General features: G+C 50.3%; 1 long non-coding RNA gene across 4 annotated transcripts in view; it reads right to left on the bottom strand.

The window, feature by feature from the left end:
* LOC146871327 (uncharacterized) overlaps positions 1–10,807 on the bottom strand; it is a 230,566-nt gene extending 219,759 nt beyond the window's left edge. For all 4 annotated transcript variants that reach the window (XR_014980987.1, XR_014980988.1, XR_014980989.1 and 1 more), the window contains exons 1-3: positions 10,700–10,807; positions 10,551–10,602; positions 10,386–10,445 (exon numbers count right to left, since the gene is read on the bottom strand). This is a non-coding gene — a long non-coding RNA (uncharacterized LOC146871327). The remainder of the gene's footprint in view (positions 1–10,385; positions 10,446–10,550; positions 10,603–10,699) is intronic.
* Between the last annotated feature and the right edge of the window lie 14,956 nt (positions 10,808–25,763).

Raw genomic sequence — 25,763 nt, 5'->3', positions numbered from 1 at the left:
AACTGGTTTAGACCCAAGCTTCCTACTGAACCTGGGTAGGGCCCATGAGCCTGTTTGGTCAAAAGGAATGCCTAGGTAGGAGAAATTTGAGACCCAAGATAATTTTGCATTGTTTATTAAAAAAAAGGTGTTTTTTTATAATGTACTTTCCCTGCCACCATGACGTGTGACTTGGCAGGATTAGTCTTTAGACCCAGCTCACTCATGAATCCATTAAATCTGTTGCAATTGGGGGCGTGGCCAACAGCCCACGAAGAAGGCGGCAGCCTAGGACAGCTCCGCGGCCGAAGCCTCTCCCCGCATTGATTCTGCTATGTATCCTGCGCAAAGCTGCAGTGCGAACGATCGCTGCGACCCAGGCAGTCCACGGCGCTGATCGGCTTGGATTTTGGCCCGATGGCGGCGCTGATCGGAGGAGGAGAAGGTGCGGAGCGTCTGCAGCCTATGGTGAGACGAGACCGGGGCCTAGAGTACGCCCAGCGCAGAGGAAAGCGTGGCGGGATCTCCGGCGCCCACCCACGCATTGCCGCTTGCCCCCAAATACAGCGTAGAGGGCCGGCAACAACGCAGGGGCTCGGCGTCGCTTGCTCGGGGTGGAGCTCGGATGCCCTTTGCCTGCACCCTGTCCGATCACTGCAGGAGGGAGCCGGGGGGACCGGCGCTGGCCCATAAGGTACAGACGGACTATGGGGACAGGAGCCTCGCGAGAGGCCCGATTGCCCTGAGGAGGCGAGCTATCACGCTGCCCGAGAGGGGACAGACAAACCCCGCTACACTTGACGGCCTGAGGTGTACGGAGATCAAGGTGAGCGGGTGGCCTGCGGAAGAGCTTGAGCCCCATAACCTGCCCCATGCGCTGGATTGAAACATAGTGGATCAGAAGAACACACTGGGGCAGCAGAGGGGCACACCACCCTTATGGACGCTGCCTGCGGGGCCCCACAAGTATCACGCGCTGACCCTCATTTAAAGGCTGGCTAGATTACACGGGAGGAGAGTGACTCCCGGCTGGGTGTGGATTGTGGCTCGGGCGAGGAGGGCAGACGCGCACGAAGCATACTCCAGGCTGCGGGGGGGGGGCCTAGCCGCAGGGGCAGGTAAAACCGACTGGCCGGACTTGGGAGTCGCCCAGTGGCAGGCAGCGGCGACTGCCGGCCCCATCTCCCGGTGTGCCCCCCCCTGATTTCATCTGTCCACGGAGGTGCCTGCCCGGAACACCATGGGGGGCAAGGGCCAGCGTTCAGTGCCCCACACAAAATTGGATAAGTACGCATACCGCAGGGGGCAGGCGGACTTGCAGCCTCCACCGGACACTGATGCCCAGGGCCCGGTGCCTGAAAAACAGAAAGAAGTGACTCAAGAGGTGATGGCTGCGCTGACCCAGACGCAAACGTCCATTGGGACAATCTCGTCCGACATCACCCTGGTCCGTGCAGACTTGTCCAAAATGAGTACAAGGCTAAGGGAGGTCGAAACGACCACGGAGACTCTCGCAAAGGATGCGGTGGTGTTACAAACAAAAATACAGACACTGAAGTTGTGCAAAAGCAGCTCATTGCCAAGCTCGAGGATCAGGAGGGGAGATCCAGGAGGAACAATATACGCTTGGTCGGGGTACCAGAGAGTGTGAGGGGACCGGCACTGGACCCCTTTGTTGAAACACTGATAACGGGCCAGCTACAGCCGCGTGGGTTGTGCAGCTTCTTCTCGGTAGAGAGGGCGGCTAGAGTGGCTCCTCCACTTCGAGTAGACAACGGAACTGTAGCACTACACCCCAATTATACGGCCGCAGTGACTAAACAGAGACGGGACTTCATGGATGTAAAAAGAGAACTTCGCAACCATGACCTCAAATACGCAATGCTATACCCGGCAAAGTTGAGAGTCGAGGCGGAAGGAAAGACGTGGTTCTTCACCACGCTGGCAGAGGCCTCGGACTGGTTGGAGGGTTGGTGGCCAGCAAAAGATGCAAGGCACCAGGTAATCCGGCCTGGACCCCACTCCCGGACACCGACGGAGGAAGACGGACTTGAAGCGGCGGAGGAGGCACAGTAGAGCCCAACTCAGGGACGTCGAGCCCCGACATAGCCATGGGCTTCGATCGGGGACACTGCGGGCATATCAGCTACAAAATGTGAAGACTGGGCCACAGCACTGTTCCTTACAGACTTTTCGCACTGAACTATGGGATATTCAGGGAGAGAGCTGAGGACAGGGAATGACTCATTCTCTCCCCCCCCCCCTTACGCAAGTATACAGTTAAGTGGATTAAGCACTCTGAGTTGGGGTGGCAGGTAGTTTTGAGTCCGCGATGCAGGGAGGGGGTAGGGGTAATGTTCATTGAGTACAGCAGATGTTTAGTTTTAGGTTGGTTTATTAGGCTCAGAATATTGACAAATGACAGATATGGCATTGCTTTGATGGGACATACACATGCTGCACAACACATGCTGCACAACACCGTACTGGCATAGATGACGGATAAGCCACAAGTATGCGTCCCCACTGGCGTCCTCGGGCTCACAACAGTCACTCCTCGGACACCTGATCTGCCCCCTCAAAGTCTTGTCCTGGAATGTAAACGGTCTGGGAGACTAAATTAAGCGGGGGCTGGTGCTGCAATATTTAAAGCGCAAAGGGCTGGCTGTGGCGCTTCTCCAGGACTCTCACCTGACAGGGTCTACATGCAGTGCTCTAAATAGGTGGGGCTTCAGAATGGTGGTACATTCCGATTTTACGTCAGGATCACGGGGGGTGGGTATACTAATTAACAAACGCTTCCCGCTGATAGTTACTGACTCTCGAAAAGACGAACAGGGGAGATTTGCCGCAATGACCTGCCAGTGGGAGGGAAAGACCTACAACCTGGTATCAGTATATATCCCCCAGGCATTACATCAGACGGCATTTCATGACTTGGGGGAATTCCTCGTCACTTCCGCATGGTAAATTAATAATGGGAGGTGACTTCAACGCGACGATGGATGCATCTTTAGACAGATGACCCACCAGGGGACACAGTACTACTGATACTAAGCTGTACGACTTTGAGGCACTGGGGTTAATCGACGTATGGAGAACATTCCACCAGACACTACAGGAGTATACATTCCACTCTGGGGCGCACAACAGCCTCTCCAGACTAGACTATATTTTTACATCAGCATCAGGGCTTATGGGGGTGACCGATATAACGCACCTGCCCAGGGGTATATCGGACCACTCTCCAGTGCTGATTGCTTACGCTGCCTTCACGCCGAAGAAAAATAGACTATTCCCACTCTACCCAGGATATTTAAGAAACCGTTAAATCTATAAAGCCCTACTGGCGACCACCAAGAACTATTTTGCCGAAAATGAACACTCGGTGTCATCCCCGACGACATTGTGGGAGGCATATCAACACAGTCCTTAGGGGTCAAGCTATTTCGATAGTGACGGACCACAAACGGTCACAGAAGAAGGAAATAGAGGGTCTTGAGCAGCAGGTTTCCCTGGCGGAGGCAGAACATGTGCTACACATAGACGAAAACACGACGCACAGGGTACACATGGCGCAACAACAATACAAGTCATGTGTAGGAGAGTAGGGTCTGCTTTCTATGTTCATCCCCACTTTTTGCTTTTGCTTTACTGGTTTTTGACTTAGATGTGGCTGTGGGCCTGCTAATCAGACCCACAGCCCTGCTGTTCTCTCTAAATTAATACTATGTACTTTAGGTGCATAACCCATTTGGCTAGGATCACCTTATTGGCCCCTGTACAGTGTACCTTAGGTACCCAGGGCATAGGTGTACCCAAGGCCTACCAGGGGCTGCAGCATGTATTATGCCACCCCTGGCTTGGCCTTCCATTATGACAACTGGCTGATACCTCAGCTGGGGCAAGGTCGTGTAATCACCCCTTGCTTAGGTGTAGTATTCCCATACCTATCTTATATATAGACACATGTGTACCTATCAGCCACTCCTATGGCAGGCCTTAACAATCCTGGAGGCAGAGTGCTTGGTAACATGTGAGATGGTGCTCTAGCATGAGCTGAGCCTGTCTGCAGCTTTCGGAACCATGTCCTTATAGCTGTTCTATGATATAGCCTACCATATACTCTTAAAGTGCCTTATAATCTTAGACGGTTATGGTAACTATGGTTTGGCTTTATCAAAACATGTCGTGTAAGGTGTCTAACACTTTGGAATAATACCCCCATCCCATTTCTGGGGATGAGGATATTATCCCTCCCTTCTAGAGGGAGAAGACATGTTGAAACCTACTTACCCGGTTAAAGTTAACCAGAGCCCCAGCATCACAAAATGGATGCTGCTGCCACGACACAAGTCTGACCTCCTGCTGCTGGGAGTGATCCCAGCACGGGAGGCTTGGACAATAGGTTTCCTGCCTTGGGAGGTGCGAGCACTACCCTAGACAGGCCTTAGTGTATTGGGACAGGGAGGGATGAAAGAAACGAGACACTGCCTGGGGCACACAAGGTGTCCCATGCATAGTCCAGTTCAAACCGGTGCTGGGGCACTCCAGCCCCAGTCCTGGCGCGAAACTGGACAAAGGGAAGGGGGTGTAACCACCCCCCTCCCAGGTCCCACCCATAAGGCGTGACCTAGCAGGCAACCCAGCCCCCCAGATTAGTATAAGAGTGGTAGCTGGGCCCCAGGAGATTAGATTATCCTGAACCTGCAACTTGAACAGAAACTCTGGACCTTCGACATTCGACGAAAGAAGAAGACTGAAGAATCTCCCTTGTGGCCAAGGAGTGGCTACCCTGTGCAAACAGGCACCATCAAGAGACTTACCCTTTGCTGAAGTTCTACGAGGGACTGACTGCAAAGCCTGACCAGAGCCTTGACTTCTCCGACCCTGATCCACATCCACAGCCGAGCTGAGATCCGTGGAGGCGACGAGAGACGTGGGACCGGCTACCTGGGAAAAGTGGCGAGTATCTTCCAGCGCAGCTTTTGAGGCACCCTCAAAGTTGTGCACCGGGGATTGAGAAGCCCCAACCCCAAGCACCATCTGCACCGAAGATCAGCCCCCCCACACTCCACGAGTCCTGCGTGGGGCCTTTCTGCATTTTTCTGCTTGCCGCGTCTGTCCGGTTGCTTGCCCGTTGGCTAGCGGCCTTTGCGACGACACCTTTGAACTTCCACTGCTGGTTTGGCTCCTCCAGACTGGCTCCTGCTCCTCTGTAAAAGAGAAGCACCCCAGACCTTCCTGGTCTGCACCAGAAGCAAGTCCTCCATTCTTCGTGGGTTCCGCTTGCCAAGGCTTGTTGAGTCCTAGTTCGACTTCGACGACGCCGACAGCACAAGCCTTCGTGGGACAGCTCGCCTCCTGGTCCTCCTCGACGTCTCCTGGTACCCGTGGCTGCTGCGACAAGCTTCACCTCTTCACCTGCAATCTCCCGACATCGCCTGGTTCCTTCCTGGTTCCACGTTGTCACTGGCTAGTGACCCTGACTCTGTCCCTTCTGTTTGCAGGTATCCTTCCTTCTTGATCCCGGCCTTGGGATCCACCGGACGCTCTTCACTGACTGCCTTTCAGCAACTTTCCTTCAGGCATCCATAGAAGTCCACGATGAAACCCGACGCAAGTTCACGCCTATGCACCCGCAGCCCGTGGGCTAGGTAACTTGGGTACTTCAGTGCTCACAAGGGTATTGACTATCCTAGGGTCTAGTTTCCGAGTCTCGACTTTCTAGCTATACCAGAAGTGTCCTAAAACTGCTTATTTCAGAACTGTACTATTTCTATCAATTATACGCATTACGCGTGAGTGTTTCCACTCTGCACCTGAATCCCGTGGGCCTTCCACTTCCTAACCTTGGGTAGTATAGTGTAGCCCCAGCGATTCCCTAGGCCTAACCTATTTCCATGACAGTGGTCCTTATACCACTTCTTTAGTATATGGTTTGCGTGGCCCCTAGGGCCTAACTGTATTTTTTACCTGTGTGACTTAATGTATGCTTGAATAAGACTGTTGTACTTACCTCAATTCTCATAAAGAGTGCTGAGGGTTTGACTAGAATAAATACACTTTATTTTATATATATATCTCTCTGTTGTGGTGTCCTTTTATTTGGTATTCAAGGGATTATATATGGTATAACAGCTGGCTTCACATGCCATTCAGAGTTTAGCCTAAGACTGCTCTTGTCCATGCTACCACTAGGATAGCGGTCTATAAGGTTGACTTTACAACCAATCACCATAAGGGTTGTTTGGACTGATACAAGGTGTACACTAGAACTAGTGACATCATACATCAGGCCAACTTCTCACATCATGTATGTGGGAGATGGCGAAAAACAGGCACCTCACAACATACTATTAATGAACTAGACGATAAGGCGGGTAGGTTACTGGCTTGGTTGGAACAGAAGGAGCGGGCTACTAGATGGGTGGCGCAAATTCAATTAGAAAATGGCAGTTTTACGGCGGAGCCCAAGCAGATTGCGGGGGCCCTTGCGGAACATTATAGAAAGATATATACCCCAGAGGCCTCGGCCACAGTAGAGGATAATCTGGAATTTCTTAAAGACATAAAAATGACCATACTGGTCCCGTCCGCGTCTGAAGCACTAAAGACCTAGAATCGGAAGAGTTAGCACATGCGATAGCCGCACTCCACACCGGGAAGGTACTAGGACCGAATGGGATCCCGGTGGAATGGTACAAAAAAAAAAAAAAAAAAAAAAAAACAACACACACCACACGCAGCAACGCAGCTTGTGCCTCACTTGCTGCAAATGTACAACGACAGCCTAAAGAAGGGTATCCACCCCAGAGATCAGAGACTGGCCACTATAGTGGCCATTCACAAACCAAACAAACCGCCGCATGAATGGGCCTCTTACAGACCGATATCCTTGATCAATGCCGAGGCCAGGATATTGGCTAAAGTATTGGCAACAAGACTTCATATACACCTAGCAACGGTGGTGCACCCGGATCAGTCGGGGTTCATGCCGAATCGCAACACCGCCCTCAATCTACGGCGACTCCACGGGGTCGTCGCACGCCGGTCCACTATAGAGGGAGGATGCCGTCATTTTGTCTCTGGATGCCAGAATGGCGTTTGACGTGGTGGAATGGCCCTTCCTCTTTGCAGTTTTACGGCACCTGGGATTCGGGCACAAAATCTGTGCCTGGATCCGTCTACTGTACACGCGACCACTGTCGCGGGTGGCCATGTCTCAACCGACTTACCGCTGGGGAGGGGAACAAGACAGGGCTGCCCTCTCTCGCCACTCCTGTTCGCGCTGGTTCTGGAACCACTGGCGGCATGGATACGGCAAGACCCGGTAACCCGCGGTCTGAGGTGGGCAGAGGGATGGGAGGATCGCATCTCCCTCTCCGCGGATATATTGCTGTACTTGGCGTCTCCAGCACGCTCAATTAGTAGTCTTTTAGACATCTGTACGTCATATGGACAGTTCTCTGGTTATACCATTAACTGGGCCAAGTCACATTTATGTGCTGCGTGGCTCCCCACCACGGCTCCCGAGGGGATGTATAATACAGATAGCGGAAAACGGATTTAAATACCTAGGGATCTACATAACACTTGATAGATCAGAATTCATTGCCGAAAATCACACAGCCCCCGATGCGGTTCCGCAGTGACGTCAAACATTGGCTCGCCCTTCCGCTGACGCTACTGGGACGGGCGGCTCTTTTTAAAATGATGGCCCTCCCCAGATTTCTCTATGTATTGCAGAACTCGCCCCTCCCGGTGTCATCGGCATACCTCACAGCGGTAAACTCAGAGGTGACCAGTCTCCTCTGGGATGGGAAGGCGCCGAGGATAGCACTCCATAAACTAACTCGGAGCTGGTACAATGGGGGTATTGCTCTCCCCGACATCAAGGTATACTATTGGGCCTCGCATCTCATGGTAGTTAACCAGTGGCTGCATATCCCCGGTGACGACCCGGCCTATCGCATGGATAGACATTTGCTAGCCACTGCTGGACTCATGGGTACACTATACAATAGGGTTAGAAGGAATAATCTTACGGGTCCAACGGCACATACGGTAAAAATCTGGTTTGAGGCCAGACGTGCATTAGGATGGAGGGGAAGAATACATAGGCAACGCCGCTGTGGGACACGAGGCGACTTGGTATGCAACGCAGCACTAAGGGGTTTCGTCAATGGGACTTGATCGGGATCTCGCAAGTCGGGGATCTCTGGAGGGAAAAAGAAGTAGTCACGTTTGCTCATTTACAGGCTGAATATGGGTTAGCAAACACTGAAAAATACCGATACCTACAGATCAGACACGCCCTTATGGCTGCAATACCATCAGGCACACAACTAGCAGAGGCGTCACCGCTGGAGGATAGACTCCTCACAGAGTATCTAAACAAAAAGCCATATCTCAAACATATCGTAAAATAATTAATAACCGGCCGGACCCCCTCAAATCCAAATGGGAATCAGAGATAGGAGAACTAGATGACACAGACTGGCAAGACGCACTCATCCCCGAGGACAGTAGCGATAACATCGAAACTACAGTCGATACAAATAAAGATCCTACACCATACTTACTACACCCGAACACTCCTACACAAATTACACCGGACAGACTCCCCGCTATGTCACAGACAATGTGCAGAGGAGGGAACCTTCTTCCACACCCTCTGGCTATGTCCCGCAATTGTCCGCTATTGGAAGGCAGTCCTGCGCACCCTCACAGGTTACTAAAATCACGATTCTCCCAGAACCAAGGAGATGTCTCCTTAACGTGTGGGAGTCTACGGACCTGACCCGCGCAGCACAAACTTGGGTGACACTGGGTATGATGTTAGCAAAGCGGAATATAGCACTGCATTGGGGGTCCCGACAGGCTCCTTCCCCAGTGGATCGAGGCCATGGATAAGGCAATGATTACGGAAAAAAACAGTATACATTCATAGAGGGTGCCCCAAAAAATGGTCTGATATGGGGTGGATGAAATGAATGTCGCGGGAATCTGTGCGAACCCCCGAGGGAGGATCCAGAATCAAATGTAAGCGATTGAGGGGACCATTGGAGAGGAATGTATGATATTGTAGACTCTGGACGTGGGTGCTGGGAGTAGGGCGCAGGGCAGGGCACACTATTAGATCACCATCATGATACAACATATATCAAATGACCATATACTTGTAAAGGACCTGGCTCATGATATGCGATGTCTATGATGTTTTGATTGTTTCAGAAAATCTCAATAAAAATATTAGGAGAGAAAAAAAAAACTGTTGCAATTAACACAGTCATACGCATATAATAGCGCAGGGAGATTTCTCTGCCCCACCCTTGGCATGTCAATCACCCCTACATTCAGAAAACTCTCCAGATCAGTCATGTACAGACTGAAGAGGAAAGGGGCTAGCTCACACCCCTGTCGGACGCCACTGTTAATTTTAAGCGGAGATGACAGTTCTCCATCCGCGAGAAACTGTTACAAGTTGGTCAACTTGCTGGTGCTGTGCACTGTTTACTGGGTACTCAGACCCTATCTCTCTCCTAAGACATTAAAAATTCTTAAATTCGAAACAAATTAAACCATATTTTGTTCAAATAAACTTCATTTTTTTCATCTATATGCGTCATCAATATATTCAATGCAACACCATATACATTCATGAATAATGACACTCTTTAAACACAAGCAGTGTAACTACATTTATTTAGGTACATAAACAATGGCGAGAATCAATCTTGTATGTGCCCGATACATTTCGAGATATTGTAGTCCCTTCCTCAGGGGCCAACCTACAAAAAAAAAAAAACCCACACACCTTTTACCCTACTTTTCTCACAACATAAATTGATTATTTACACGTTGGCGACATTACCCAATACACCACAATATCATAGTGGATTAAGCAAATGGGACTTGTGTTCTTCAGAGGCAATCATGCAAATTTCCATGTATGAATTCAAGCGTGTAACATTAATATGGTGGTGTCCTTTAGCCGGCTCATCCCTCGGAGGTACGCTCTTCAATGTGATAATAAGTAAAGGCGCATCTTCACCCTTGTGAGTGTATAGCCAAGAAAACAAAACTAAAAATCAATAGCGAAACACCTCCTAATCCAAGATAATAGCAATGAATGTTACCTCGTGACCGGTATTTAATCACGATGTATTTAGACCGATCTCCCTATGTTGAAAAAAGATGATCATTAAGCAGTCAATCCTCCTAGTATACCAAAAAACCTATAAGTAACTTAACAGTAGCATTGCTCACCTGGATGCAAGAAAGTTCCTGCTTAAAACATACTCGATTGTCCTACAACAAAAATCATTTTAGCTACATATCGGGTAGCTAAAAAGAACAAACAATATGAACTAGTGTAAAAGTAAGTGGCTAACCACGCTTACCGCGTTGGATGAAGCCCCATTCAATACTTCTCCCCAAACCGCTGACAAATACAAACGAACCTAGAAGAAACACATATCTCTAAGTAAAAGTAAGCGCTTTTAAGTAAAGAGCTAGAGCTAAGTGTGTAACGTGCGCAATAGTTCCAGACCAAATCCAACACTTACTTGAAGATCCGCAAGACTGTCCTCGCACTGACGCTGACGAGTACAAAGGAACCTAAAAACAACAAATATCTCTAAGTAAAGAAAGCGCTATTAAATAGAGACCTGAGTGATTGCCAGTGGCGATAGTTGGGGCCAAAACCAACACTTACCTGAAATTCAGCAGCAAAACTCTACTCCCTCATGAATTCGGATGGTTCTGATCTGTTGTAGCCGAACGCGGCGATAGCCGGAAATTAAACGAAGACGACCAATGCCATAGAAATAGGACTAGCTTAAAGAAAAGAGAGACAGGCGCCATCTTAACACTGTCAACCCGAACCGGAACGGACAGGCTGACACATCCCTGCATGCTAGCCGTTCATCCGTATCAATGCCCTCTAAACACGTTAAACAATATCCCGTGGATACGGGATAAAGAAAAAATAATTCATTAATTAATTGACATACGTCCATTTATAATCTGAATAACTATTATTAAACAGTATATGTTACTGAGAAATCGTCGAATATAAATGCACTAGATGAATAACATCAAAAAAGGAATTACTAATAGGTAATCAGAGCCCTACTCATGTTTATATCAAAAAAAGGTCGCCAATGGGAAACGTAGGGAAATACTATATAGTATGATGAATATTGGAAGTTCACAATAACTTAGCTGATAAAATTATCCCACTCATGGGGGATAATGAAATGGTAATACAAATATCTGCATGCCGACCTCGCTGCAGAGATGCACATATGTATGCTGTCAAACAACGAAAGAGTAAATGGTGTAGCGATGCGCTCTAGTGGTTGAGAGCGCCCAAGTGCATGCTGGGAAGAGGCGCGTCTTCGTGCCAGTTAGCCGCGAGGAGAGCTAGCCGGCAGATGCGTCCTGGCGCTTGGGAATAATAAAAGTTAACTACATTCACCACGAGGTGTAAGTGTCATATATCTACCTACCCAGGCTTCCTACAAAATGGCGACGAGGATGGGATATGACCAGTGAAGGAGTTCAGGAACAACAGGACCCAGACACCCGAGACCTGAGAATACCCGAGCGTGGCAGAGGTGCATCATCACCACAGGCCGACACACGGAGCAGAGAGTCCGGCGCAGTCACTAGCACCCTGTTAAGCTACGAGTGATCCGGAGGAGCGACGGATAGAGCGGCCAAGCACGTCAGAAGGGTGAGAGCCACGGGGGGGCCCACACAAGCACTAGAGGCCCTTGGCCCGGAGGGAAAGACCCAGACGACACACCAGAAGAGGCAGGACAACCCATAAGGGGGCAACACCCGGAGAGAACAAGACCCAGCCGAACTCAGGCCAAGACTCACACCGAGGCACTCTAAACGACACGGGGGAGCAGGAGGGCGCGGCAGTCAGAAGCAGAGTGACAGAGCGCGCCAGAAGAGGGCAACCTACGTCCAGCCAGCTAAGGGAAGCAACAGAACTGGCGACCCCAGGGTCATCGCGGAGAGGGCAAGGAAGCCTTTCACCCACACAACCAGGCAGATCAGGCGAGAGGCAAGCTCCAGGGAGTCCACCGGAGACAGACGACAGACATAGCTCAGCCCAACGTGACAGGGGCAGGATGTGCGCCCAAGCGACGTCTCTCACCAACCTAGTGCCCTTCCTACCCAAGAGAGGAGATCCGGCGATGCCCTGGGAGGATTGGAAGCGGTATTTCCTGAACTATCTCGAAGCCTTAGAAGAAGAAGGTGAAGGGGGTTCTCAAGTTCAAGGAAAAAGAAAATACTACTACACAACCTAGGCCCAGAGGGCATCAGGGTATACAACAGCCTAGTGAAGGTGACCAGACCTGCGGATGATACAGAAGTGTTCCAACACGCGCTGGAAGACCTAGACGCTCACTACCGCCCAGTGGTGTGCACGGCTATAGATAGATGCAATTTCTTCCAAAGAAAACAGAGCAAGGGTGAGTCTATAGATGAGTATGTATCGGCTTTACGGAAGTTGGCGTTGACATGTAGATTCGGCACACTCCATGACGAACTCATCAGAGACCAGATCATTATGCACACAGCCAACACGGCCATACAGGAGAAGCTATGGGTCAATGGCGATGCCCCGCTAAAGGAGGTGGTGGCGCTAGTGAAGAAGGCAGAACTATCAAAAAGGTGCGCGGAAGCGGCCAAAAGAGAGAGTGGCGACAGAACACCGGTCTGCAGGATAACAGACAGAAGCAAACCAGAAACTCCAAAGCAGCAGACACCAACTAACACAAAGTACCAGAGAAGATACCCTCAGAAGACCACGAGAAACCAGAAACCACAAGGAGAGAGCAAAAACATGTGCTACAGGTGTGGCAGCCAAACACATGGGGTAACGACAGAGCCTGCCCTGCATTTCGAGCCAAATGCTCATACTGCAGCATAATGGGGCATTACGAGAAAGTATGCAGGCGCAAGCTCAGCAGGACGGAAGTGAAGTACATTGCCCAAGAACCAGAAGGTGAGGAGGAACCCCAAGAAGAGGGAGACGAGGAAGACGAAGTCCTATGCATCGACGACCAGGTGTTGGGAGTAAGCTGCAAGCGTTCCAAGAAACCAGCGTTACAAATGGAGATCGGCGGAGTACAAGTGAACATGGTGGCGGATTCTGGCTCCCCATACACAATCATCCAAAGGACCATATGGGAAAACGAGTTCAGGCCCAGAGTAGGGGAAGAGCTACTACCCACCGACATCCACCCCGTCACGTTCACAGGAGAACCCATACCTATGGTGGGGTACCGATGGCTACGATTCGAATTCAAAGGACGCAGAGCGGAGGGAAAGCTGTACGTGGCAGAGAAGGGACCCTCCGTACTAGGATGGATGGACCAAGGGAATTTAGGGATACAACTCAACCCGGGCGGGTCCACGCAAGTGCTGATGATTGAAACAAAACAAGTGCATGAAGAAAGTAGGTGGAAGACAGAATACCCAGAAGTGTTCAAGGGAACCATAGGAAGGATGACGAAATTCACACACAGAATCCGCCTCAAGGCTGGGGCAAGGCCAGTGAGCCACAAAGCTCGCAACATTCCCTTCAGAAGCAGAGAAGCAGTCCAAGAAGAACTGCGACGACTGGAGATAAACGGTGTCATAGAAGCGATCGAGAGTGCGGAATGGCACGCACCGCTGGTGCGAGCCCAGAAACCGAATGGGAAGGTACGCCTGTGTGTGGACTTGAGGGAACTCAACAAGAACATTCTAGTAGACAAGTTCCCGTTGCCCCGGATAAATGAGATGTTGGTGTAAACGAAAGGGGTCAAGTGGTTCTCAACCATAGACCTCACCTCGGCATTGTGAGAAGTTGGCCTGATATATGATGTCACTAATTCTAGTGTACACCTTGTATCAGTCCAAACAACCCTTATGGTGATTGGTTGTAAAGTCAACCTTATAGACCAGCTATCCTAGTGGTAGCATGGACAAGAGCAGTCTTAGGCTAAACTCTGAATGGCATGTGAAGCCAGCTGTTATACCATATATAATCCCTTGAATACCAAATGAAAGGACACCACAACAGGTATATATATAAAATAAAGTGTATTTATTCTAGTCAAACCCTCAGCACTCTTTATGAGATTCGAGGTAAGTACAACACAGTCTTATTCAAGCATACATTAAGTCACACAGGTAAATAATACAGTTAGGCCCTAGGGCCACGCAAACCATATACTAAGTAAGTGGTATAAGGACCACTGTCACGGAAATAGGATAGGCCTAGGCCTAGGGAATCGCTGGGGCTACACTATACTACCCAAGGTTAGGAAGTGGGAGGCCCACGGGATTCAGGTGCAGAGTGGAAACACTCACGCGTAATGCGTATAATCGATAGAAATAGTACAGTTTAGAATTAATAAGATTTAGGACACTTCTGGAGTGGCTAGGAAGTCGAGACTTGAGAACTAGACACTAGGATAGTCAATACCCTGATGAGCACCGAAGTACCCAAGTTACCTAGCCCATGGGCTGCGGGTGCATAGGTGTGAACTTGCGTCGGGTTTCGTCGTCGACTCCTATGGATGCCTAAAGGAAAGATGCTGACAGGCAGTCAGTGAAGAGTGTCCGGTGGATCCCAAGGCCGGGATCAAGAAGGAAGGATACCAGGAAGCAAGCAGAAGCGACAGAGTCTGGGTCACTAGCCGGTGACCACGTAGAACCAGGAAGGAACCAGGCGATGTCGGGAGATTGCAGGTGAAGAGGTGAAGCTTGTCGCAGCAGCCACGGGTACCAGGAGACGTCGAGGACGACCAGGACCAGGAGGCGAGCTGTCCCACGAAGGCTCGTGCTGTCGGCGGCGTCGAAGTCGAACTAGGTCTCACCAAGCCTTGGCAAGCGGAACCCACGAAGAATGGAGGACTTGCTTCTGGTGCAGACCAGGAAGGTCTGGGGTGCTTCTCTTTTACAGAGGAGCAGGAGCCAGTCTGGAGGAGCCAAACCAGCAGTGGAAAATTGAAGGTGTGTCGTCGCAACGGTTACTAGCCACCGGGCAAGCAACCGGACAGACGCGGCAAGCAGGAAAATGCAGAAGGGCCCCACGCAGGACTTGTGGAGTGTGGGGGGGCTGATCTTCGGTGCAGATGGTGCTTGGGGTTGGGCCTTCTCAATCCCCGGTGCACAACCTCGAGGGTGCCTCAGAAGCTGCACTGGAAGATACTCGCCACTTTTCCCAGGTAGCCGGTCCCACGTCTCTCGTCACCTCCACCGATCTCAGCTCGGCTGTGGATGTGGATCAGGGTCGGAGAAGTCTAGAAGTCAAGGCTCTGGTCAGGGTCTGCAGTCGGTCCCTCGTAGAACTTCAGCAAAGCAAAGGGTAAGTCTCTTGATGGTGCCTGTTCGCACAGGGTGACCACTCCTTGGCCACAAGGGAGATTCTTCAGTCTTCTTCTTTCGTTGAATGTCGAAGGTCCAGAGTTTCTGTTCAAGTTGCAGGTTCAGGATAATCTAATTTAGCAGGGCACAACTAGCTACTAATATACTGGGCTAGTGGGCTGGGCTATCTGCAAGGTCCCTCCTATGGGTGGGACCAGGAAGGGGAGTGGCTACACCCCCTTTCCTTTGTCCAGTTTCGCGCCAGAGCTGGGGCTGGAGTGCCCCAGCACCGGTTTGAACTGGACTATGCATGGAGCACCTTGTGTGCCCCAGGCATGTCTCATTCCTTTCAGCCCTCCCTGCCCCAATACACTAAAGTCAGTCTGGGGAGGTGCTAGCACCTCCCCAAGCAGGAAACCTATTGTCCAGGCCTCCCTGGCTGGGAGGGCTCCCAGCAGCAGGAGGTCAGACTCGTGTCTGTGGCAGCAGCATCCATTTTGTGATGCTGAGGCATGGGTGAGAGTTAAACAGCAAAGTAGGATTTTAACAAGTCTCTCCCTCTAGAAGGGAGGAATAATATCCTCATTACCAGAAATGGTATGGGGGTATTATTCCAAAGTGTTAGACACCTTACACGACATGTTTTGATAAAGCCAAACCATAGTTACCATAACCGTTTAAGATTATAAGGTACTTTAAGAGTATATGGTAGGCTATATCATAGAACAGCTATAAGGACATGGTTCCGAAAGCTGCAGACAGGCTCAGCTCATGCTAGAGCACCATCTCACATGTTACCAAGCACTCTGCCTCCAGGATTGTTAAGGCCTGCCATAGTAGTGGCTGATAGGTACACATGTGTCTATTTTATGGGCAGATATAGGTATACTATATCTAAGCAAGGGGTGATTAGACGACCTTGCCCCAGCTGATTGATCAGCCAGTTGTGTCTGATTGGAAGGCCAGACCAGGGGCGGCATAATACATGCTGCAGCCCCTGGGAGGCCTAGGGTACACCTATGCCCTGGTGTGAGAAGTTGGCCTGGTATATGCTGTTCACTAGTTCTAGTGACCACCTTGTACCATGCCAAGCAACCCTTATGGTGTGGTTGTAAGTCAACCTTTTCGGACCAGCTGCCCTAGTGGTAGCGTAGGCTAAGCAGTCTTTGAGGCTAAACTCGTGAAACGTGTTAAGCAAGCTGTTTTACCAATAGTAACCCCCTTTTATACCAATGAAAGGACACCACACAGATATATATTCAAAATATATATGTATTTATTTCTCAAAGTAACCCCTAGTCTCTTTATGAGCACAGGAGCACAAATCGTCAAACAAGATTATCACAGAATACACAGAAGTTGCACGTTATATGGATAGGCCCTGGTGGCCACTCAAACCATATACTAAAATAGTGGTATAAGTACCACGAACAGAAAAGGGAAAAGGCCTAGGGCCTCTAGAATCGCTGGGCCTACAAGGAGCTAACGTCAGTTAGTGACCAGGAGGTCCACGGGTGGCGTGTGCAGAGCAAATAGTCACACGCGTGCTCCCATAGGTTTCAATGGGTGCGTAAAAAGTACAAAGTTACTGCAAAAGGAATCTTCCGGATGACCTAGGAACTTAAGATTTGGAACACAGGCACTAGAGATGTATTACTACACATGGGCACCGGAGTACCAGCTTTACCTCACCCACAGGAAGCGGGTGCATAGGCCTCAAAGTGCGTCGGGTTTCTTCTATCTGTTCCGTTGAGCCTGGGACAAAGATGCTGCAGGCGGTCGGTCGGGAAGAGATGCAGTGGATCCAAGAGTGGATCGGAGATGTTGAAGACCTGTAAGCAGAGGGGACAGTGTTCACAGTCACTAGCCAGTGACCAGCGTGGCACCAGATGGGTACCAGGCGATGTCGGGTGCAAACAGGTGATGAGGGGTAGCTTGTCTCCGCAGCCACGTGGTCCCTGAAGGTCGACGACGTCCAGGAGTCGGCTCACGAGCTGTCCCACGCAGGCTCTCGCTGTCGGCGGTGTCGGCGACTTGATCGAAGCAAACAAGCCTTGGCAAAAGCAATTGTAGGAGGATTCGGAAATCAGCTGTTGGTTCTGACCAGCAAGGTCAGAGGGATTGCTCCTTTGGAGGGGAGCAAGGGCCAGTCTGGAGCAACCAGACCAGCGGTGTTTGTCGTAGATTTCGTCGCCAAGATGGCCACTAGCCAGCGGGCCAGCAACCGGTTAGGCGCGTCGAGTGGCAAAATGCAGAAGGGCCCCACGCAGATCGTGGAGATGCTGGAGGGCTCACCTTTGGTGCAGATGCTGCTCGAGGGTTGGGCTTCTCAGGACCCAAAGCACAACTTGGAGGGAGCCTCGGTTGTTGCACTTGTCAGCTTGTCGTAGTCGTTCCAAGATGGCTGGCTCCACGTGTCTCGGTGCCTCCACGGGTCTCCTCTTTGCAGGGACTGTGGATCGGGCGGTGAGAGGTCTGGAGGTCCAGGTCTTGTCAGTCTCTGGGCTCGGGCTCCGGCGGGAGGCGGCGGCAAAGCAGACGGTGATTCGCTGGATGGTGCTTGCGTTAGCAAGGTGGTCACTCCCTGACCACAGGGGAGATTTTCTTCAGTCTTCTGTGCAGCAGAATGTCGAAGTTCCCGTCTTCTTCTTAGTTTCAAGTTGATTCCAGGATGTCTGAAGTCCTAGGACACAGCTCCTACCTTTATTCGGATTCTAGGGGCCGGACTACCTGCTAGGTCCCTCCCTATGGGTGGGACCAGGAAGGGGGGTGGTTACACCCCCAATCCTTTGTCCAGCTCGCCCCAGGCCCGGGACTGGTGTGCCCCAGGACCGGTTTGAACTGGCATATGCACCGAGGCTCCTTGTGAGCCACAGGCATGTCTGGTTTCTTTCAAGCCCTACCTGACCAATACACAAAATCCTGTCTGGGGTGGTGCACGCACCTCCCCTGGCAGGAAACCCTTTGTCCACACCTCCCAAGCTGGAAGGACTCCCAGCAGCAGGAGGGCAGACTTGTGTCTGTGGTGGCAGCATCCATTTTGTGGAGCTGAGGCTATGTCTGATTTTACCCGGGTTTCAGGTACTGTACATGTCGTGTCCCTCTAGAAGGGTGGAATGCTAACCCCGTCGCCAGAATTGGCGAGGGGTTAGTATTCCAATTCGTATGACACCTTACTCGACATGTTTTGATAAAGCCAAACCAAAGATAGCATTTAACCGCGAGGTTCATAATGCACTTTAAGAGTATATGGTATGACGATATCTGGAAACAGTAGAAGGAAGTTGTTCCGACCACTGCAGACAGGCTCAGCTCATGCCAGAGCACCATCTCACATGGAACCAAGCACTCTGCCTTCAGGATTGTTAAGGCCTGCCATAGGAGTGACTTATAGGTTACCAGGTGTCCCATTTAAGGTTAGGTATAGGTATACTACACCTAAGTAAGAGGTGATTACACCAACTTACCCCAGCTGAGTGATCAGCCAGTTGTGTCAGATTGTTAGGCCAAGCCTGGGGTGGCATAATACATGCTGCAGCCCCTGGCAGGCCTTGGGTACACCAATGCCCTGGGTACCTAGTGTACACTGGTACAGGGGCTGACAGGGTGATCCACTTCCAATTGGTTATGCACCTAGGGTGCATAGTTTTAATTTAGTAGAGAGAACAGCAGGCTGGGGGTCTGATTGGCAGGCCCACAGCCTCAATATGTCAAAAACCAGTGAAGCAAAAAGCAAAAATTTGGGGTGACCATAGGATAGCAGACCCTACTCTCCTACACAACCCCCCCCCAAACGCTGGGACATTAAACTAGCCTTGACCAGTCTCGTCTTCATGTCCTAAGTGGAAGTACCTGGAGAGACCATCTGCATTCCCATGGTCAGTACCTGGCCGGTGCTCCACTGTAAAGTCCATCCCCTGTAGGGAAATGGACCACCTAAGCAGTTTGGGGTTTTCACCCTTCATCTGATTTAGCCACAAGAGGGGCTTATGGTCGGTCTGAATCTTGAAGTGAGTGCCAAACAAGTATGGCCTCAGCTTCTTCAGGGCCCACACCACAGCAAAGGCCTCCCTCTCAATAGCTGACCAATTCTTCTCTCTGGGGGTCAACCTTCTGCTAATAAAAGCAATGGGTTGGTCTTGACCATCTACATTAAGTTGTGACAGCACAGCTCCCACACCCAACTCAGAAGCATCTGTTTGGACAATAAACTCTTTGGAGTAGTCAGGACTTTTCAGGATAGGTGCAGAGCACATGGCCTCCTTCAGGTCATCAAATGCCTTTTGACAGCTTACTGTCCACTGAACCTTTTTGGGCATCTTCTTGGATGTCAGATCATTAAGAGGAGTCACAATGGACCCATAGTTCTTAACAAACTTCCTGTAATACCCAGTCAAGCCCAAGAAAGCTCGAACTTGAGTCTGGGTGGTTGGAGGGGACCAATCCTTGATGGACTGTATCTTACTCTCCAGTGGTTGAACTTGGCCCCCACCTACAAGGTGGCCCAAATACACAACCTTACTCTGCCCTATCTGGCACTTAGTAGCCTTGATAGTGAGGCCTGCCCTTTGCAGAGCCTCAAGAGCCTTCTTCAGGTGGATCAGGTGATCCTCCCAGGTGGAACTAAAGACAGCAATGTCATCAAGATATGCTGCGCAAAAGTCATCCAACCCAGTAAGGACTTGGTTCACCAGCCTTTGGAAGGTGGCAGGTGCATTCTTCAGACCAAAGGGCATCACCACAAACTGATAATGCCCACCTGGGGTTGAGAATGCAGTTTTGGCCTTAGACTCCTCAGCTAATCTGATTTGCCAATAGCCAGCTGTCAAGTCAAATGTGCTCAAAAACTTTGCAGAAGCTAGTTTGTCTATGAGCTCATCTGCCCTTGGAATAGGGTGTGCATCTGTCCTGGTGACAGCATTGAGTCCTCTGTAATCCACACAGAACCTCATCTCTCTCTTGCCATCTTTGGTGTGAGGTTTGGGGACCAGAACCACTGGGCTAGCCCAGGGGCTCTCTGAGGGTTCAATGACACCTAATTCCAGCATTTTATGTACCTCAGCCTTTATACAGTCCCTGACGTGGTCAGGTTGTCTGTAAAGTTTGTTCTTTACAGGCAGACTGTCACCAGTGTCCACAACATGGGTACACCAGTCAGTTTGACTAGGTATCAAGGAAAACATATGTGAAAATGATTGTAGAACCTGTCTACATTCAGTCTGCTGATGGGCAGTGAGGTTGCCTCCAAGGGTCACTCCTTCAACTGAGCCATCTTCAGGGTTCTGAGACAACAGGTCTGGGAGAGGGTCACTCTCTTCCTCCTGTCCCTCATCTGTAGCCATGAGCAAGCCCATGTCTGCCCTGTCAACATATGCTTTAAGCCTGTTAACATGGAGTACCCTGTGGGGACTCCTGGGAGTTCCTAGGTCCACCAAGTAGGTGACCTCTCCCTTCTTTTCCAGGATTGTATGGGGTCCAGACCATTTGTCTTGGAGTGCTGCTGGGGCCACTGGCTCCAACACCCATACCTTCTGTCCTGGCTGATACTCAACCAAGACAGCCTTTTGGTCATGCCAAGCTTTCTGTAAGGCCTGGCTTGCCTCAAGGTTTTTAGATGCCTTCTCCATATACTCAGCCATCCTGGAGCGGAGACCAAGTACATAGTCCACTATGTCTAGCTTAGGCTTTTTGAGAGGTAACTCCCATCCTTCCTTCACCAAACACAGTGGGCCTCTCACAGGGTGCCCAAACAACAATTCAAAGGGGCTGTAGCCAACTCCTTTTTGTGGGACCTCTCTGTAAGCAAACAGAAGGCAGGGTAGAAGGATATCCCATCTTCGCCTGAGCTTTTCAGGTAATCCTTTGATCATACCCTTTAGGGTCTTGTTGAATCTCTCAACAAGCCCATTGCATTGTGGGTGATAAGGGGTGGTGAACTTGTAGTTGACACCACATTCCTTCCACATAGCTGTCAAGTATCCTGACATAAAGTTGGTACCTCTGTCAGATACTACCTCCTTAGGAAACCCCACTCTGGAGAATACTCCCAGCAGGGCCCTGGCCACAACAGGTGCTGTAGTGGTCCTAAGGGGAATTGCCTCTGGATACCTGGTGGCATGATCCACTACCACCAGTATAAATCTGTGCCCAGATGCAGTGGGAGGATCCATGGGACCCACTATGTCTATTCCCACTCTTTCAAAGGGAACCCCCACCACAGGTAGTGGTATCAGGGGGGCCTTTGTTGTGCCACCTGATTTGCCACTGGCTTGGCAGGTAACACAGGAGCGACAAAACTCCTTTGTATCTTCATTCATATGAGGCCAGTGAAAGTGAGGGACAAGTCTGTCCCAGGTCTTGTTCTGGCCTAGGTGTCCTGCTAAAGGAATATCATGGGCCAAGGTAAGGAGGAAGCCCCTAAATTGCAGAGGTATAACCAACCTCCTGGTTGCACCAGGCTTGGGGTCTCTAGCCTCTGAATAAAGGAGCCCTTCATCCCAATACACTTTATGGGTACCTTGAGCATTCCCAGCAGCCTCAGCAGCAGCCAGCTGTCTGAGGGGTTCAAGAGAGGGACAGGATAACTGAGCCTGCCTCAAGTCAGCCCTTGAAGGTCCCCCTGTCCCCAGAAACTCAACCTGGTCAGGTTCAAGCTCTTCAGGGACAGTTCCTTCAGGGTCCTCTAGATCAGCTTCCTGGGAAGGCTGATCATCACTCTGAGGCAGGGGGGAAGGCACAGCCTTGACCCTCCTGTTCTTCTTCTTGGTAGGTGCTTGGTCCATTGTTCCAGGATCCAAGACCTGTGGTTCAGTGAGGCACTTTTTGGCCTGTGACCTGGTCACAGCAAGGACATGTGATGATATACCTAACATCTCTGCATGAGTCCTGTACTCCACTTCTGACCATAGAGAACTCTCTAGGTCATTGCCCAACAAACATTCTACTGGGAGGTCTGCACTAACCACAACCCTTTTGAGGCCAGTTACCCCTCCCCATGAGAAGTTAACAACTGCCACACTATGTGAAGTAGTGGCATTGCTGGCATTGGTCACCAGGTAGTTCTCACCTGGTATGTACTGTCCAGGATCCACAAAGCCTGGTGTCACCATAGTGACACTGGCACATGTGTCCCTGTAGGCTTGAGCCACTTTGTCATTAATTAAAGGAGTCTGTCTGTACTTGCCCAGGTTACTGGGGCTCACAGTCAGGGATAAATCAATGTCCCCATCACAGATCAAGACTGCCTGTGTCAGGGTTCTGTCTAAGTCAGAATCTCCTTCAGTTCCCATAGTGATTCCCACTACACCCTTTGTCTGGGGACCAACACTGCTAACAGTAGTACTGGGAGCAGGTGCCTTAGGGGCAACAGTGTTGGGGGCTCCACCCTTTTTGCAATCACTAGTCCAGTGAGTTGTATTTTTACAATGATTGCACCAGGGTTTCTTTTGACCTTCTTTCTTCTTTTTGGACTGTTGGGACCCACCCTCCTTAGTAGTAGTTTGGGGCCCTGTTGAAGACTTCTGGTCTTTAGGTTTCTGATCTCCACCCTTTTGGTCTGTTTTCTTCTGATCACCCCCTTGGCCCTGGTTCTGGTTCTTTTGCTTAACCCTGGTTCTGACCCATTTGTCTGCCTTCTTTCCCAATTCTTGGGGAGAGGTCAGATCAGAGTCAACCAAGTGTTGATGCAGTTGCTGGTTTTGACAGTTATTTAAAATCTGTTCTCTCATCATCAAATTATACAATCCTGTAAAATCAGATACCTTACTTCCCAGCAACCAACCCTCCAAAGCCTTAGTGGCACATTCAATGTATTCAGACCAGTCCTGAGTCTGTGTCTTTTGGGTGTCTCTGAACATTAACCTGTACTGCTCAGTGGTTAAGCCTAACCCATCAACTAGAACACTCTTCAGGACTCTGTAGTTTCTGACATCCTCTTCTCTAACAGTGAGGAGTCTGTCTCTGCCTCTTCCCTCAAAGGAGAGCCAGAGGATTGCTGCCCACTGATCTTCAGGAACCTGCTGTACTTTGCAGGCTCTCTCAAGAGCAGTTATCCACTTGTGGATGTCATCCCCACTTTTGTAGGGGGGCACAACCTTAGACAGGTTTCTATTATCGAAAACCCTATCTTTGTCCTTAGGGACAATGCTGCCACCAGTGGGTATAGACCCACTCTCTCTAGGTTGCCTAGCCTTGTTCAGTTTTTCTTCCATCAGGGCTACTTCTAGCTCCTGCTTCCTGATCCTCAGCTGGGCTTCCTGCATTCTGGCCTCATGTTCCCTCCTCTGAGGGGTGGTCATCCTTTTCCTGGAGTGACCTTGAGAGCCCCTAGAGCCATGAGAAGCATTGGAGTCACCTGAGCGATTCCTTTGCCTCCCAAGCCCTGTGTTAAGTCCACCGGGGAGATCCAATGGGGGGAACCCATTGTCAGTCCCCAATAGCCTTAGTTTAGCTGGGCCAAGTATAATACTTGGCACTGGGCTAGTTCTCCCTTCATCATCACTACTTTCTGTATCCTCACCACTTTCCTCCCCTGTAGTATGGTTCTCATCTAAGGGATGGCTATTGGAACTGGGTACCTCTGTAGTATCTTCAGAAGGGGGGCCTCCTGTTCCTGACCCTAAGGGGGCTAACTGGGAAGCTTTCTTGAGTGCTCTCTGATTCTCATCATTCTGTAAGAGCTCTCTGAGCTCAGCAGAGTTTGGGTTCTTGGGCTGTTTAAGGCCTCTAAGAGTTGCCAAATGCCTGAGCTCATTCTGATTAAGGGTAGCAAAGCTGGATGGTGCCCTCTGGGGGTCACTCTCAACAGAGATGGGTACAGTGGACCCCTCTGCCCCGGCCATTGCTCTTAAGTGTGGGTGGGTGTGTTGCAATCTACCTACACTTGGGTTTACCTACTAAACCTATCTAGTAGTTGTAGTCAGGGTGTGCTACTCCCTTTGCTCTACAACAACTAAGTTCAGTAGAACTTATGTATATCTAATCTTGTTTTATATGTACCTACAGGTACCTATGTGATCTTTCAATTGGTAACCAAGAGATTACAATGGTAAAACACAGCAAGCTCAAATCCAACCGCTGCTCACCAATGTGAGAAGTTGGCCTGGTATATGCTGTTCACTAGTTCTAGTGACCACCTTGTACCATGCCAAGCAACCCTTATGGTGTGGTTGTAAGTCAACCTTTTCGGACCAGCTGCCCTAGTGGTAGCGTAGGCTAAGCAGTCTTTGAGGCTAAACTCGTGAAACGTGTTAAGCAAGCTGTTTTACCAATAGTAACCCCCTTTTATACCAATGAAAGGACACCACACAGATATATATTCAAAATATATATGTATTTATTTCTCAAAGTAACCCCTAGTCTCTTTATGAGCACAGGAGCACAAATCGTCAAACAAGATTATCACAGAATACACAGAAGTTGCACGTTATATGGATAGGCCCTGGTGGCCACTCAAACCATATACTAAAATAGTGGTATAAGTACCACGAACAGAAAAGGGAAAAGGCCTAGGGCCTCTAGAATCGCTGGGCCTACAAGGAGCTAACGTCAGTTAGTGACCAGGAGGTCCACGGGTGGCGTGTGCAGAGCAAATAGTCACACGCGTGCTCCCATAGGTTTCAATGGGTGCGTAAAAAGTACAAAGTTACTGCAAAAGGAATCTTCCGGATGACCTAGGAACTTAAGATTTGGAACACAGGCACTAGAGATGTATTACTACACATGGGCACCGGAGTACCAGCTTTACCTCACCCACAGGAAGCGGGTGCATAGGCCTCAAAGTGCGTCGGGTTTCTTCTATCTGTTCCGTTGAGCCTGGGACAAAGATGCTGCAGGCGGTCGGTCGGGAAGAGATGCAGTGGATCCAAGAGTGGATCGGAGATGTTGAAGACCTGTAAGCAGAGGGGACAGTGTTCACAGTCACTAGCCAGTGACCAGCGTGGCACCAGATGGGTACCAGGCGATGTCGGGTGCAAACAGGTGATGAGGGGTAGCTTGTCTCCGCAGCCACGTGGTCCCTGAAGGTCGACGACGTCCAGGAGTCGGCTCACGAGCTGTCCCACGCAGGCTCTCGCTGTCGGCGGTGTCGGCGACTTGATCGAAGCAAACAAGCCTTGGCAAAAGCAATTGTAGGAGGATTCGGAAATCAGCTGTTGGTTCTGACCAGCAAGGTCAGAGGGATTGCTCCTTTGGAGGGGAGCAAGGGCCAGTCTGGAGCAACCAGACCAGCGGTGTTTGTCGTAGATTTCGTCGCCAAGATGGCCACTAGCCAGCGGGCCAGCAACCGGTTAGGCGCGTCGAGTGGCAAAATGCAGAAGGGCCCCACGCAGATCGTGGAGATGCTGGAGGGCTCACCTTTGGTGCAGATGCTGCTCGAGGGTTGGGCTTCTCAGGACCCAAAGCAC

The sequence above is a fragment of the Triturus cristatus genome, chromosome 1_1 (assembly GCF_964204655.1).
Source record: "Triturus cristatus chromosome 1_1, aTriCri1.1, whole genome shotgun sequence".
Lineage (NCBI taxonomy): Eukaryota > Metazoa > Chordata > Amphibia > Caudata > Salamandridae > Triturus > Triturus cristatus.
The sequence above is the reverse complement of the archived record's forward strand: the minus strand, read 5'-3'. Positions and strand labels throughout refer to the sequence as shown.